The sequence below is a fragment of the Coloeus monedula genome (assembly GCF_965178545.1).
Source record: "Coloeus monedula genome assembly, chromosome: 10".
NCBI classification, from domain to species: Eukaryota; Metazoa; Chordata; class Aves; order Passeriformes; family Corvidae; genus Coloeus; species Coloeus monedula.
Window position 1 is genome coordinate 18925715 of NC_138790.1, and position 15866 is coordinate 18941580.

Below are 15866 nucleotides of genomic sequence, written 5' to 3' on the forward strand. Positions count from 1 at the left end.
AGGAAGGAGTAAATAGAGAAAGTTTCATGAGAAACAGGCAGACAAAAGCAGCCCCTCTGTTGATCTTCCCCACCCTTAAGAACTAAGTCCTGTTCTCAGTGAAACCTCTAGTGGTGACAAAATTGCCTCCACTGAAATAAATGGAAAAATTCCAATTGCCACCAACCAGGGTGGAACTTGATCCTGAGAAACTCCTTTAGCCTCAGCTAAATGAGAAGGACAGTCTAGATCCTGTGCAGACAATAGCACTTTTGCCTTCAATTCCTGCACACCTCAAAACAAGTTCCTGCTTTAAATTCTTTCATTGCCATTTTCTCTGCTGCAGCCTGAGAATATTTTGCTTTGAGACCATTAAGAGGATAAACACATTCAAGGATTTTTAAATTTTTTTTTAAAGGAGAAAAGTAGACTTTTTTAAACAGGGGAAAAAAAAAAACAAAAAACCCTTCTTGCTAAAGAACATAGCCCTTCTCTACCTGGAAAAGGAGAGAGCTGAGCTGACTTTACTAATTTGTCCCAAGCAGTTGGAGATCCTCTGACAGATTTTTACAAGATACAGAGCATTACTGTTGCATTATTTTACCTGCTTCACTAAGCAGATTTTATGACAAGATTCTCAGGGAGCTCCTGCAGAGTGCACAAAGGTAACCTTAACTGAGCTGTCTGAGAGTCTGACATTAACCTTTCCAAACAGGTTTGGCTTTATGCTCAGGGCAGGAGTTTATTAATTGGTTGAATGAATCAGCCAGCACACCGAGATATTACAAACACAATCACTTATCTCTTTACATTCAGTATGGACATCTTAGTGCCTGAACTTCCATGCTTTTACCTCCAGCAGCTTAAAAGGAGACTAGTGCCTGCAGTGCTGGGCTTGTTTTTCTCCCTGAAGCCTGCAAGCTGCATCATGCCAGAACATGGAGCTCCTCAAAACTTCCAGACAGCTACGTTCCTAAAGCAAACACCACCAAAGAATATGACAGCCCACACACCTTTAGGGCACTTACATTACAGACATCAGTACATGTCAGAAAGGTTTAAGATGGGATAAAATGAACAGGCATAGAATTATTGTCCTTAATTATCCTATGGATTTTCCCCTTTTCCATCCCCCATGGCCCTTTTTTTTTTTTTTTCAAACGCAAAACCAGAAAAACGTGAGTGATCAGCAAGTCTGGGAACACAGTGAGAATCAGTGCAGTTGGACAAAATCTTTACAGAAGCCTCAGAGCCAACAGGGACTTGCCAAGAGACCACCCACAAAAGTGTCTGGAGACCTCACCAGTGCAAATTAGGCTGGCTCCCTGGAGAGTCCCTGAAAAGAAATAGCTTCAGAGCCGAACTTAGGCAGACTGCCTTGTACAGACACTACTATCATCTCCCTGATGTCAGTCACTTGGAGCTATGGTCCAGCCATCCCTGAAGAGCACACACAGTGTTCAGCACCATCCCCACAGCAGGCCCTGCCCATGATCATTGTGTCTGTGTCAGCCAGATCTCACAACACAGACACCAAAACAATCAAGGGTATTGCCACTTCTAGATAAGGGTAACATTTAATCCTGACAAACTTCACCATTCTGCACATCAAGTATTAGAACCCTTTTTCTGTTCCTGGACTTCTCAGGAAGACACCTGAGGATGCTGGGAGCAAGAACTGGCTTGTCATCTCCCCTTTCTTTTTTCTCCTCAGTTCCATTTCATTATTTCATTTCAATGCCTAATATACTGTATAGGATAAAAAAAATGTAACAACAGTTTAAAAACTCTGTGTATATTATTGGTAAATAAACTTCACAAAGCCATCATCTCCTATCACTACCATTGCAAATGCTGGCTGCACAAAGAAGTTGGATAGATGCACCTGAAACTTTACTAAATCCATTCAAAACAATTCAACATAATATTTGGATCATTCATTCTGAGCAGAGCCTTTAATTGTCCTACAATTTTCTTTTTATTATTGATTAATGTGTGCAAGATATGGAGTATGAACAAAATAAACATCCTGTAGGGTTTAGTATTATATATTGGATACAATTTTAAAAAAAATTTTAAAACTGATGCGGTCAAGTAAATATTGTGAAGACTTTCTTTGGGAAAGGAAAATTTGAAAAGCAGAAGACATGAGGCTCACCACTGCAGGCAGGAGGTTACACTATAGGATTCCTCTAGAATGAATCAAGCAGGAGACCACCAAGTTCAAGAACAAGGAATACTGCCTAACAAAAAATGGTTTTCCCCAATTTCATCATCACAAATTTCAGGCTGCTGGACAATTTTCTTCATGTGAAAATAAAGTTACATTTTAAGAAATGTTGACATCTGGTTCTGGAATTATTCATGCAGAGATTTCTTTGAAATTTAAGTGGAGTTACCTCACACATTTGCAGGTGCAAGGAGCCCAGTCGCTTCAGGATTAGCTGTTCTTCAGAAACCTTAGCAATGATATGAAATTTGAAGCTTCTCTTGAACTTTTCTACTAATTCAGTAATTACTGCTGTGCCTGAAATTGGCCTCCTTCCTGTAATTGCTCAGCATGTATTTTCAATCAAAGAGGTTAACACCTGAATTCAGATTCCAATTAATACCCAAGGTGGACTTTAAACAAAAAGTTGAATAAATCTGGGACTTTTTCTGGCATAATATTTCAGTAGCCCACATAGGCAAACACACAGCACATGCTCTGGAAATTTGAAGATCTGCCACATAGCATGGTCAAACCAAGGTCAACTCATCAGACTTATGGAATATTAGGATTACAGATATCACCTGGAATTAAGCACTTTGTATGCGAGCACATGGACATGTCTTGCTTTGTCACCAACTACAATGCAGACTTTTCACTGATGCAATTTAGCAAGCACAGAGATGGCACTTCTTCAAGTTTCATTTCAGCACTGAGAAATGTATACAGAAAAACTTTACATACTTACGCATCTAGAAACCACACTTCTTTAAAGCTTGGCTTCAAACTCACCTGAAGGTGTGCAATCCTCCTTAAAGCAGCCAGGAAGCACATTGTCTTAACCACCTGTTTTAAAAGGGTTGTCCTGCTAGAGATGGGCAGGGGCAAGGACAAAGGGCAGGTGAAATGAACAAGCTTATGTTAAACATGTGATATTAAAAGAATTCGAGATGTTATTAGCTCTTAGGATAAAAGAGTGTAATGCTATAAAGGGGATTGCTGTCTTCCAGTTGTCATTCTGAGAGAAAGCTTATGACCCCAGTTCTTTCCCAAAAAAGAGATTTCCATGATGAATTCTAGACAGTTAGTTTGAAACATTTAAGGAAGCAAACCTAGCAGGCATTTTCCTTGAGGAATAACTGAATTAACAACTAAAGACTGTGAAAGTGCCCCTATGTTCTCCCTGGAATGATATTACTGCAAGAGCCTGATTGTAAAGACACGTCATTGTGCTGTACAAGGCTTTTCATAGTAACAAAAAAAAAAAAAAATCACGTTGCTTGTAAGACTGGCACCTTTGGCTCAGGAAATCTTTGAGTCCAAAACTGCTAAAGCTGAAAGAATTTCTGGAGCAGCATTGCCATATACTTGTATTGTTCTGATGCACCTCCCCAAACACCTTCTGTTGACCACTGTTGGATACAGGACACACATCTCAGCAGACCTTTGCTCCAACCTGCTATGGCTTTTTCTATGTTCTCATGTGTCATCCTTTGGGTTTTTTATTATTTTCCTTTAAAAGGAAAATTGTTTCCATGGAAACAATTATGCCAGTGTCATGTATGAGTTTAGTAATGTCCTTTGGAAACATTTACAGTCAGTTCACAAAGATCAAGATGTCTTTATGAATATAGATCTTTAAGCAAAGGTACTGTTAAGACAACAAAAACAAGTTCAAAGGCCTTCCAAAGCGATAGGTAATGACCACATTTCATTGCTGTCCCTTATTTCAAGTTCTCCATCAAAATGTTTTTGAAAATTTGGCCTCAGCTGTGAATGCTGAGCTTTTGAAAACAGGGTGCAGAATGCTCTATAATGTATAACCTGTTATGGGAAATGCTGTCACACTCAATAAGTTCTTAGTCATGACTGAGTTTCTGTACACAGCCTGTCCCAGAGGTCTTGGTATAAACATAATTCTCTTATAATACAGTGCCAGAAGAACTACTACACAACAGGAGCTAAAGGGAGAAAAAAAATAAGATTAAGACATTCATATAATTATTCCTTCGACCACAGAACAAATCACAAGACAATATGACATTATACTCACTGTTTACCATCCCACACTAAGAAAAATCTTATGCTATAAAAATATTTCAACTCTTAACCCAGCAGTCAAGATAGTGCTTTTCAGATAAACAGAAGCTTTGAAAGCCAGCCTGTGAATGCTTCTTCCTTGCATGAAAAGAAAAGGATGCAAAGAGGAGTTCTTTTTCTGGTCCTCTCCATGGCTACAAGAGCATCTCTGTATGTTTGTTTGTGGATGTTCAGTCAACACAACTGCACCAGAGAGGGATGAAGGGATGGGGTCGCAGCTCTGCAGAGATGGAGAGGAGAAGCACAAGGCCATGCCGAGTTTCTCCCAGGGTATGTATGAGGCTACACTGCTGCCTGCTCTGGGCTGCATCTTCGTGCAGCTGGAGCATGAGGTGAGAGGTGGTTTGAAAGGCTTATGGAGCTGCTAAGCTGATATCCTGATCTCTGCCCAGCGCTCAGCCACCCTCTCTTCTGTAGCCCTCTACGGCTCTACAAAGCGGATGTGCAGCCAAATCCACACGTGAAAAGAAACTGGTTCACAGTTTGCTGGCTGGTAGAGCCTTAAAGGAGGTCAGGATTTTTAGCAGCATTTTGAAAAGGTACAGAGAGAATTAGTGTGGGAGACCAAGGTAGGCAAACTGTTCCAGACAGCTGATGCGGTGGCAGGAGGAGATCCAATTTAAATTCACTTTAGTATTAATTGTCAGAAAAGGATGAGATCAGTTTATGAACTAGGAGCACTGTGCAGTCAAAAGTTACAAGCCCGAGTTGTTGCCACAAAGTAGCTGAAAGGCTTTTCTTTTGAAAAGATTAAACTTCAAAGAATTGCAGAATAAGATACGCAAGACGTGGCATGTGCTTTTGCTCGATAATGTTTGATTTTCAGCCACCCCCTCCCCAGCTCTATCACTCTGTAAATTCTTAACACTGAAGTTGCAACTAAGTAGCTGTTTTATAAGATAAATGACTGGGAGTATGAAAGACTTTGACCAAAAAAAAATAGGGCTGGATAAAATGGATTGAAAGAAGCATGAATAGCAGAAAACATGAGCCAGCATAGGAGACCAAGGTTTTGCACATTTCTTGACCAAAGGAAATAATACAAGCTAAGAGATCAATGTGTCCAGACAGGTTAACCCAGTGGGATGATGTTTGCCTTGTAAAAAATACACAATACAACATTCAGTCAGACTCTGGTGCTGTGTAGGACAGTTCCCTCTGTGGTAGTAAGGGGTTTAATTCTCACTGAAACCAAAAGGAGAGTGGGTCACCAAACCATATTTTCTAACTGGGACTTAAATGATTAAGGATAAGCAAAACCCTGAACATGTTGTTACCTAATGCAAAGAAAGGGAAACTGAGGTTGACCTACGGGTGACCAAACTGCAGGAGAGAAGGCAGTGGAAATACTTCCTCTTGAGGCATGAGAGGCCTTGCTGGCACTTGCCTTTTTTTTTTTTTAAGGCATTACTTTGACAATAAGAGCAATTTTCTGCCCAATTCAGTGCGCTGTGGGGCCAAAGAAAAACAAAGGAAAAAAACTACACAAGGACTTCAGTCTGTTTGGCAGCTGGGGCAGGCCTTTCCCAAGACATGGCTGGTTTAAGAACTGAAAGTATATTTCTCCTTTAGTTTGTCCATATCTAATGAACTAAAGGATTGCTGCAACTCTGTAGAAAGAGACAGATTCAAGGGAGCTAGAAATAGGACAGTTAGCTAGAAAAGGAATTATATCTCTCTCAGGATAACTGCCACTAATAATCTCTCATAATCAAGCCATACAATAATAGAAGTTGGAGCACATGTACCATACCAGGGAGTTTGAGACTGTTTGCTTCCATTAATGCTGAATGATTCCAGAGTTTCTGGTTTAGAACAATTTTTTTCTCCTGTGGATCAAGAGGCAGTAATATTTCCAAATAGAGCAAATAAACCCAAAATCCTGAAGAAAATTAAGTAGTACAGCACAAAGTAGAGCAAAAAAACACTAATAAGAGAAAAGGAAATGAAAAAGCAACATCCTTGTACTCATCACTAAGATCAGCTACAGCATCCATATGGGAGTCAACAGTGCCTTGAGTCCAAAATCCCTCACAGACCAAGACTGAGCAGTCCTTTCTCCCTTAAAAGCTATGTTCCCAACATAACAGAATTCCCACAACAACAGTCAGAGTAATCACACACCAGGTATTTTGGCAACCAACACATAGCATAGAACATCTCTCCTGAAGAGGCAAAGTCAGCCTTGAGTCTGTTGCTAAATTCATCTGAACACTGAGCAACACGTACACTAATTCAAAAATTAATAGCAACAATTTGCTTGCTAACTTTGGGACAGGGAGGGAGAGACCTACCTAAACAGCAAGAATGAGCTTCTCATTTTATTTTGTTGTTAAGGATTCATCTGCCACAATCCATGAGTGTAGGGCATAAAGCCCTGAGTAAGCAAATGACTTAAAATTATCCAGTGGCAATTAGGAATGAGAGAATGCATGCTGGAGGTGGAATGAAAGAAAATTAAGAGAGATTAATGTGAACTATAATGTTATAATTAGGCATAGGTATCTGTTTTTTACCTGCTTTTGCCCATGGGGAATTTGGAAAAATAAATACTCTTATTTAATAAAATTCTCAAAGCCAACAGAGAAGCAGGGCAACTTTTTAAAAGCTATGACAACATATGCCAGACAGACTGTGTTGCAATGGGTTCACATTTCAACATGGAACGGGTTGTAAGAGAACACAGCCTGCTATAGCATGTTTTGACAATATAAAAAAAAAAAAAAAAAAAAAAAGATAAAGATTCATTCCAAGGGAAAACAAAATAAACAGTGCACTGATCCTGTACTAGGACTATCTGCAGAAGCTCCTATGCATGAAGGAACTGAGGTTTCTAAGAGATGATCGAGATATTTTAATGCCCGTGGGGAGAAAACACCCACACCACCAAAAAATTACCACCACACACACAAAAACCCACACCACAGTTACTCTGTGAAAGAGAAAACAGATTCAAACAGCTGAACTTGTTCTTTCCTCATCTTGGCAGTTATCTGGAGGATGAGAAGCAGTATTCTGGTATGATGCAGGGTTAAATATTGATTTTTCCAAACAGTTCTGTTATCTTCTCACTTTGCAGTGCTATCACCTACAGCAGCTAAGGCAACCTCTAAGCACCCATTGACAGGTGCAAAACAGTTTTAAGCCTGCTTCTCCCAAAAATTCCAATCCCTATTCTCTTTAACACATTTTTCTACTTCTAAATGCAGACTTCGGGCAACTCTGAAGATGATGATTTTTTTTTTGCAAGTAAGAGCTGAACATTTTTTGTTTTGTTGTTGGTTTTGGTTTTTACTATTCAGATACACATGGAACTTTCTCTCCTCAGTCACAATGCCCACAAAACATCACCCAGTCTGAGCTCTGCTTTCAGGTTCAACAGATCCCAGAATACTCTGAAGAAAATTCTCTTCATTAATTTCTAAAAATCTAAGAAAAGACACTACTAAGCCAACTCCCCATCATTTCACACCAGCCATACCAAGACTTGATACTGCACCACTAAATGCAGCAGAGGTTTGGGCATTTATGCCTGTAACTAAAGTATAAATTAACTAACCTTTTGGTAATAGCTGGAATAACACAGCCCTGGACAATCAATGGTATTTGTATTTTTGTCCCATTCCATCTGGACCCACGTGTTTTAAATTTATTTTTATTTCAGTAGGTTGTAGCACTTGCTGTTCTTAGCAAGATATCTTGGGCAACATTGCTTGTTGCACCTTTTTAAAAGAATAGCACTTTATTACCCACCTGCTAAAGGTTTCTTTTTATACCCCTAAACATCAGCACCAACTTCTAAGGCTCAAGCATTTGTTCTTAGGAAAAAAAAAAAGAGAATACATTTGTTCATCTGTTGAAGAGTTCAACACAGTGAAATTACCCATAGACATCAGCTCTCTATAAAAGAGCATAAGACATCTATGGCATCCATGCAGTCTATTTTCCTGCACCCATTCCCTGTCTTCAAAGGCATTTGCTGTATCTAGATCAAAGTCCTTGGGAAATTTCTGGACTTTACTACCCTTCACATGTTTCCTACCAAACCAGCACCTCTTTGCTCCTCGTCCTCCTTTACCTTCCCTTTCCTACCTGAATAACTTTCTTCAACTTAGCTGGTCCAGCAGTTGGAAACAACATTACATCCTGTGATTGACCAAGCCTTTCCCAGCTCAGGAAGATATTCCTCCCACTCATACAGAAAACCCAACCTGAGACGTTTCATCTCCCAGCTTCGGGTCCTTTCCACCAGCTACACCAACAGAAATATTTGTCAGGCTGCAGCGTTTCCACCTGCAGTGCAGCCCCAAGGATTGATGATGTGCTGGTTTTTAGGTGTCTGTGAGCAGGCAGAAGTGGGGTTGGGACTCCCCAGGGGAGCACTGCCACCAAAGGCAGCACGACATGAAACTGTGGAAGAATTTCCCACCAGCAGGCCTTTCACTGGGTTTAGATGAGTCAGAATGTCAGGGCCTGGCCAGCTGTCAAGGCTCTAAGTGTAGAGAGGTTTCCTTAATGGCATTATTGCTGAGAAGTAAACGACTGTCTGTCACTCATTACCACATGCAGGTCCTCGCATCTCTGAAACACTGAAAAACAGCATCTTACAAACAAGGAAAATGAGTTATTAAGCAATTGGAAAAGGATTATACAATTATGTTCTGTTCGGGTACCATTAGTCACCAGGAAGATGGAATATATCCAAGCTTTAAAAGTGAATTACTCATACAAAATTACGTCTGCTGAGAGTCTCTTCTCCTTTAGGGTTCAATATCTACAGTGTAGGATTTTCAGAGAAGGAGATGAAGAAGGGTGTTGTGGTTAAAGCATAAATACAGAAGCCAGGTTTGAGCTCTATTCCAACCAGCAGTGGTGAGCAAGTTGCAACTGGCATTAAGTCTGAACTGGTACAGATAGTCACAGACTGATGGTAGCAGAGCTAAGCAGGTTTGCAGCAATGTGGAAAGCAGCTCCTGCTTCTCATTAGAGTAGGTGAGCAAGAGTGAAAGCTGATCATAGTTTATAGGCTGCAAATTGAGCAGTCCCACCACAGTAACAGTCTGTCCTACTTACGAGCAGGGTATTTTCACTTCAAACTAAAACAGAACCCTTTTTGGCCAAGACTACTCCTAATGGACCATTTTCATGCCCAGCTCTGTAACCTCCACATACTCCATGTCCTTAGAGAGATGAGAGTGGCCTCAACTACATTTTTGGGTCTCAGTGGGCTGCTTTTGGTCTCTCCATCCTATAGCAAATTTTACACAGTTAACAATTCCAGTTTAAGTTCTCTGATTTTCTTTGCTGCTTGTACGTTCCAAACATGCTTCAAGTTCATTCTTGTGTCAGCATTAAACGTTTCACACAGGTGTGGCCCCAGCAGAGCCGATAATAATTCCGCACTTTCCCTGACCTTTTGCCCAACCTTCCTGTAAACTGGCACATCATCTTCCCCCTTTCCCACCAAAAAAATAGTAATTTTGTAATACAATATGCAGCCTTCGACTGTGTTGGGGCTGCTGTGCCACTCCATTGTGTCTCTTGGAATGCTTTTTACTGGTACTTCAATGTAGTAAATGAAAGGGTGTGATACAGGACAGGTAATAGACAAGATTACAGATTGTGTCTACTTGTCATTAGCTGAAACTAAGTGCTATATAAACAAATATCATCTGTCCTCTACCAAAAAAAAAAAAAACCAAACCACCTCAGGATGTTTCAGTTTAGGTAGCACAGGGTTAATAAAGTAAACCAAACCCCTGTAGTTGATCCAGTACAAGTTTAGTCATTGTACCCATCCAGAGCTCACTCTGATTTCATTCCTTCACTTCCTCATCAAGCAAGCATCAACTTATAGTAAGTATCTTCTTTCCTCAGCTACTGTCTTATTTTGTTTCACTAAACACTTCAGGACATGAATTCCACCTTCAGGACCTTCCTTCTTGTGCTTGTCATACTATGCAACTAAATAATTTCTAGTTACAAAGGAACCCGAGTTTAAACCTTGAGTCTAAGTTTGCCTGGCTAGTGAAGAAAGATGTGATCTGAGTCTGTCAGGGTGTTTTGCAACCCTGCTTACGGAAAGCACACTGAGGAGAAGGGCTCCAGCACAGACTCTGAGTCACGGGCTGTACCAGGGGTGGAAATCCATCTCCTTGCCTGGACAAACTATTGTTTGAGCAAACTTAGCCAAAGCCCTAGCCACATCCCTTTAGCCTGCTAAGGCAGTCACTCCCTGCCTCTGGTGCCAATGCAGTTGCATGGATGGGTGCAGCCAGTGCACCTCCTCTACCCCTCCCACTGCTGCCTTCCAGCATGGGGGGTAGCGCTACAACAGCTTGTTCCAACTTGTTTTGAGAAGGACAACAATGAAACCTAAAGTCAGTACCTTGATACCAGTAGTAAAGTTAAATGAATGGCTCCTTGCCTCTTGCCTAGCTTGTGGATATATCCTCACAGAAACACACTTGCATTTAATAGATAATGTTCCCTGTATGAAGATTGTACAATAAAGTATTTGATTTAAGTTCAGGGCTCTTTCATGAACTGCAGGCTTTGGGCCAGTACAAATCCAGAGAGCTCCATCAGAGCTTCTGTCAGTCAACACCTGCCCAGCATATCAATCCTTGCCCAGTATCAATCCTCAAAATAGTGCCATGAACTCACATGGCACTCTGCCAAATCCCATCAGCTGAGCAACTGTCCTGATGAGCACAATGTTCTCAGGGATGATTCACCCTCATCAACATTGCCATTAGTCAGAATATTTTCAGAAGCAACTTTAACAAGGTTTTGGGAGCTCTTTAATAAACATGCATTTAAATAAGCTGTCTTGGAGCAGGGAGATAAATGAAGGAGGCCCACTGCAAGTTAGAACTGAAGTGTGGCAAAACAATTCTGCAAAATGTTTTATACCTTATATAATCTCTCCTGACAGAACCTCAGGGGTTCACATTAAACACCATAAATCAGACCACCTGGGGCTCCCCTATGATTATTGCAGCTGCATGCTGCAAGCTCCAGTAGAAGAAACGTTCTCTTTTATTGTAAGAAAGTAATAGGGCATAGCCCAAGTCTGCCAGAAAAATGCACAAATCAAAAGCAGGCCCTGCACAAAATCATCTTCTGATGTGTTCGTTTGCTCTGGATGTACGTGGCAAGCTGACAGTCAGAATCACTTTGTCCTCATTGATCACCGATGCTTTTGCCAGCAAGGTGAGTAACATGTGGAACAGCCAATTCTAAAGAAACGACAGTTCAAGGGAAAATAAAACTGAGACATTTATTTTCTTTTTCTATCTCCTCCTTAGTGAATTTCAGCAATTGGGAAAGGCACCAGACTCTCAGCACTGAAGCCCAAGAGCACTTACAGCTCAGACAGTGATGCCACAGCCACCATAGCTGTGTCTGCCCGTGGAAGGAGACCCTCAGGGTCAGCAGTGCCCAGTCGCCCACAGGCCGGGACACTTTGTGGCTTCTGCCATAAACCCCATTGTCAACTGCTGACTGCCAGAGATGAGAAACAGATATGAAAAACCTCAGAATATATGCACATGAAAAGTGATGGGGAAAAAAAGTAGCAGTTTTTCCCAGTAATATAACAGTAATCTTCCTTCACTTTTGCCTTAGTCCTAAACCTGACTCTTAACACTGAGGAGGGGGAATCCTCTCTTGTAAGAACTTGTCTGAAGTGAGCCCATAGCATCTCTCCCAGGAGAAATTCCCACATCTCCTTAGAAACCTGCACTGCCCAAGAAGTCAGAGTATGGTAGAGCTTTGGTGTAGCCCTACAAAAACTTTCTACCAATCTGGCAAGGAACATATCCTTACCATCAGTTAGCTTGAAGGAGGATCGTGATAACATGTTGAACATCCTCGCTAGTGGCCCTCCAGATTTTTGGTACAACTAACTAGTTTCTGTGGAAACACCCTGCCTTGCTATCAGACCACAGAGACAGTGTTAGAAACTCAGATAGGGCTTCATGCAGAACATTCTCTTATTGCAGTGATGGCATCTCTCTTCTCAGACATCATGTCCCAGCCACACAATAAAACAAGCAGTGGATCTTCTGGTTGGGCTTAATTCAGAGTTTTGGTTGTGGGCTTTAAGACTATACACAAAATGTGACAAAACACATGTGCATATTCAAGGAGATTATTGAGGGAAGGAAGATGAGAGATGTTTGCTAGATAGTGGACTAGGGGAAAACTAAGTGCTGTTTCAGTCCAGTACAACAGAAAAAACTTGGTAAGTTAAACTACCACCAGAAAGAAAGTGTTTCCTAAGAGATCACCCTCTTCTGATGTTGATTTTGGTTTAGGGTTTTTTTAAATATACACTTTATTTATACGTGCACAAGCTACCTTCAGATGTGTTTTCCTATGCTCAGGCTGAGAACAGCACAGTCAGAGCAGAAAGTCTGATCTTGACCATGCTTCGTTAGGAAGCCTATAGGAATTGCTGCTACCTTGAATGGGAGGTGAAGGACTTGAGAATCATCTCAGTATGCATCTTAAAAAAGAAAAATAATTCAAAAAAAAAAAAATCACCAAAACACCCAACCCAATAAAAGAACCACATTTTCTTCCCAAGCAAAGTAGTTACCAGAAAAAGCTTTCTGTCTTCTAGCCCATCACCCTGTTTGACAGTACCTGTCAAAGATAAAATCTTTCAATGAGTTAAGGGAGGGGAAAGGCCAATCCCTCCTAGTTATGGTACAGCGATTTACATCAGTATAATTACATCTTCATTACTGTGGAGACTGACTAGACCTCCAGGGTAACACTACTAGTACATAAGAACTTGGATTTTTAATTGCAATAGATGTGCTACTATATATCTAAATCTATTAAAACACATCAGAACAAGCAAAGATTAATAAAAAGATAGTGCTAGATAGTTCAGATTTGTGAAATGTTAAACTAATTGCAGTGCATTCTTTCCAGCCTTGAAGCGGTAGTACACCGCAATTGGGTCATGACATTACATTGCAAGGGTAATACATAGATCTTTTTTTACTAGCAGTACTCTCTCCCAGATCAATCTTAATATAAATGCCTAATGCTTAGCAATTCTGATACTTGCCTATAATTCAAATGCTAATATCAGTTTAACCTGGAATTTACTGCAATCACTTTCCCTCTGAAAAGTGCCCTCTTTTAATCAATGAAAACTGCTATTCTGAGGGCCTTCTCTTCAAACAGTGAAATCAATCCCCCTCATCACTGGCAGGCTCTTCAGTTGGAAGAACACCCAGCACTTGAAGAAACTGGTGTAAAGATGCAGAACACACACACTGCCTGCTTCCCCAGAGACACGCTCAGGTCTGACCCAGCAATAACACATCTCGCTTCAGTACCCCATCACACAAGCAAGCACCTGCAGGGAGCCTCACACTTTATCTGTGCCCTAACCAACTTGTCCCAGAGCTCTTAAAGATGAGTTTGCCCCCCAAAAGAAAGCCTAAATCATCAGATCCCCCTATGCAGCACTTTTATACCTCTATGCACATATTTAAAGTGGGGAGTGTTGTTACCTCCCTTATGCTTTGTAAGGGCTGGCATGCATGTGCGAGTGTCTGTGTGTTCAAAAGGGTTTAACTTTATTAAGGTTGAGCTACAAAATACTTTTTTCGAGGTTTCCAGATTCTCCTTACAGGTCCCACTCTCCCAGCCTGCTGGACGTGCAAGAATGGTTCCTACTAGGAACTGTTCTCACACTCAGTGCTTTATAAGGTTACACTCTACACAAATAATCGAGAATATATACAAAAATGGAGGAAAATAAATGAAAAATTAAATTGGTTTTTTTAAAGCCCCATGTTAATGTAGCTTGTGGCATGTCCCAGAATTTTGAGATAAATACTATATTTTCCCTGTCTTTTCAGTCTCTCGTTGATCCTGCTGATTTAAGCAGGGTGGATCCTTAAAGCAGATTTCAATTTGTTTCAATTAAATTGGCAATTGTAACATTAGATCCTTAATGGGCATATTTTGGAGAAAAACAAATTAATATACATGTGTGAGTTTATATTGAGTATTAGTAAACTTCCTGTAAGTTAATTCTTAAAAACATCTTATATTCTCCCAGTGCATTTTTTCAGTCTCCATTCCACCAAAAGGGATGGGGTGGAGAGAGAGACACAGAGAGAGAAAACCAGGCTTAAAATGTAAAACAAGTGACAAAAATCAAATCTCTTCTGAACTAAAACTTGTTCACCACGAGCTTAACTGAGTGGGTACAGACACTGCAACACAGGAATTGCATTTTGCCTGCACCCAAGAGGCCCATTCCTTTCAGCAGGCCTTCTTTAAGGTGCAAAGCATCCCCATCATTTCCTAGGACAGCACTTTGCACAGCAGGCAGAAAGCACTGCTCCTCACGTATGCAAATTCATCCGTGTCTTTGGGGCTCTTCTAGTGCCCACCCATTCACAACAAGTAAATCACAGAGAGAAGCAGGATTTAACTCTGAATAGCTTTGCTTTTGCTGATATAACTTCGACCCTTGACGATAGTTAATGTCAGGGTTTTTTTGCATTCAATTAATTTAACGGTCCAGATTTTTAATTTGCATTTCATTTAACATTTCAGATTTTTAATTTGCCAGATATTGTTTATCAAGTATTCATTTCAGCGCCTTTCACTGTATATACAGTGCATACTCCTCAGTAATTAGTGTGCAGTAAATTAATTCTCTCCTTGTTCCTTCATCAGATATTGGATTAAGAAACTTTCACTGTACCAACATACTGAGCTAGATTAGGAATTTCCCATCTATAATACCTTTGTTTAATATTTGTCTTGTATACGTTATGCTGCCTTAATGCTTTACACGATAAGAAATGTTATAGTTAGAAGCAGAAACCTCCAATTAATTTGAAGTCACATATTTGTTTGAATTATTAGACTCAAATTAAATGTGTTCACATGGTTCTACAGCATCTACTACTTTAGACAGCCCTACAATTCATGAAAAAAACTGTTGTTGTATTTATATAAAGGATATTTAAATCACCTGATGATTTTCATCAGCCACCATGAGCCTTAAATCAGATCCAAAGTAAGCACCTCATTATAGATCAGTCTTCTGCCTTCTGTCAATATAGGCCAAAGACCTGCAAAAGTGTCCTCTTACAAATCCAGGGAAAATAATACACAGACTCAATAGCAGGGCATTATCACCACAGTCCACTGAAACTCTGCATGCTTCGCAAACATTTTTCACAGTTCATTTCACATTTTCCACGTCCACTAAGACACACAGCACACAGGTACAATTGTTCTCAGGTCAGTCCAAACTAGAAGATTACCTTTGCTCAGCGATTAGGGCTCCTCTGTGCAAACTGTATTCCTGTCTACCTGAAACAACTTTGCAGAGCTCACCCACCTGCATGGTTTTGATGTAGCAGGCCAATTGTCCAAAAGGTTAGCAAATGTCTTATAAGGGATATTTATGCCTATGCAGTCAATAGATATTATTAGATTGTGTTTGTTTTTCATGCTTTAAAAGTCTACAAATTTATGAGTACAACCTATCCCTTCAGTGGCAGAAACAGGTATCATGAATGATGTGTGA

The 15866-nt window shown here is 40.4% G+C and overlaps 1 long non-coding RNA gene across 1 annotated transcript in view; it reads right to left on the reverse strand.

The window, feature by feature from the left end:
* LOC309576811 overlaps positions 1 to 15664 on the reverse strand; it is a 228406-nt gene extending 212742 nt beyond the window's left edge. Inside the window, exon 1 of the long non-coding RNA XR_014226718.1 lies at positions 15601 to 15664. This is a non-coding gene — a long non-coding RNA (uncharacterized lncRNA). The remainder of the gene's footprint in view (positions 1 to 15600) is intronic.
* Positions 15665 to 15866: the final 202 nt, after the last annotated feature.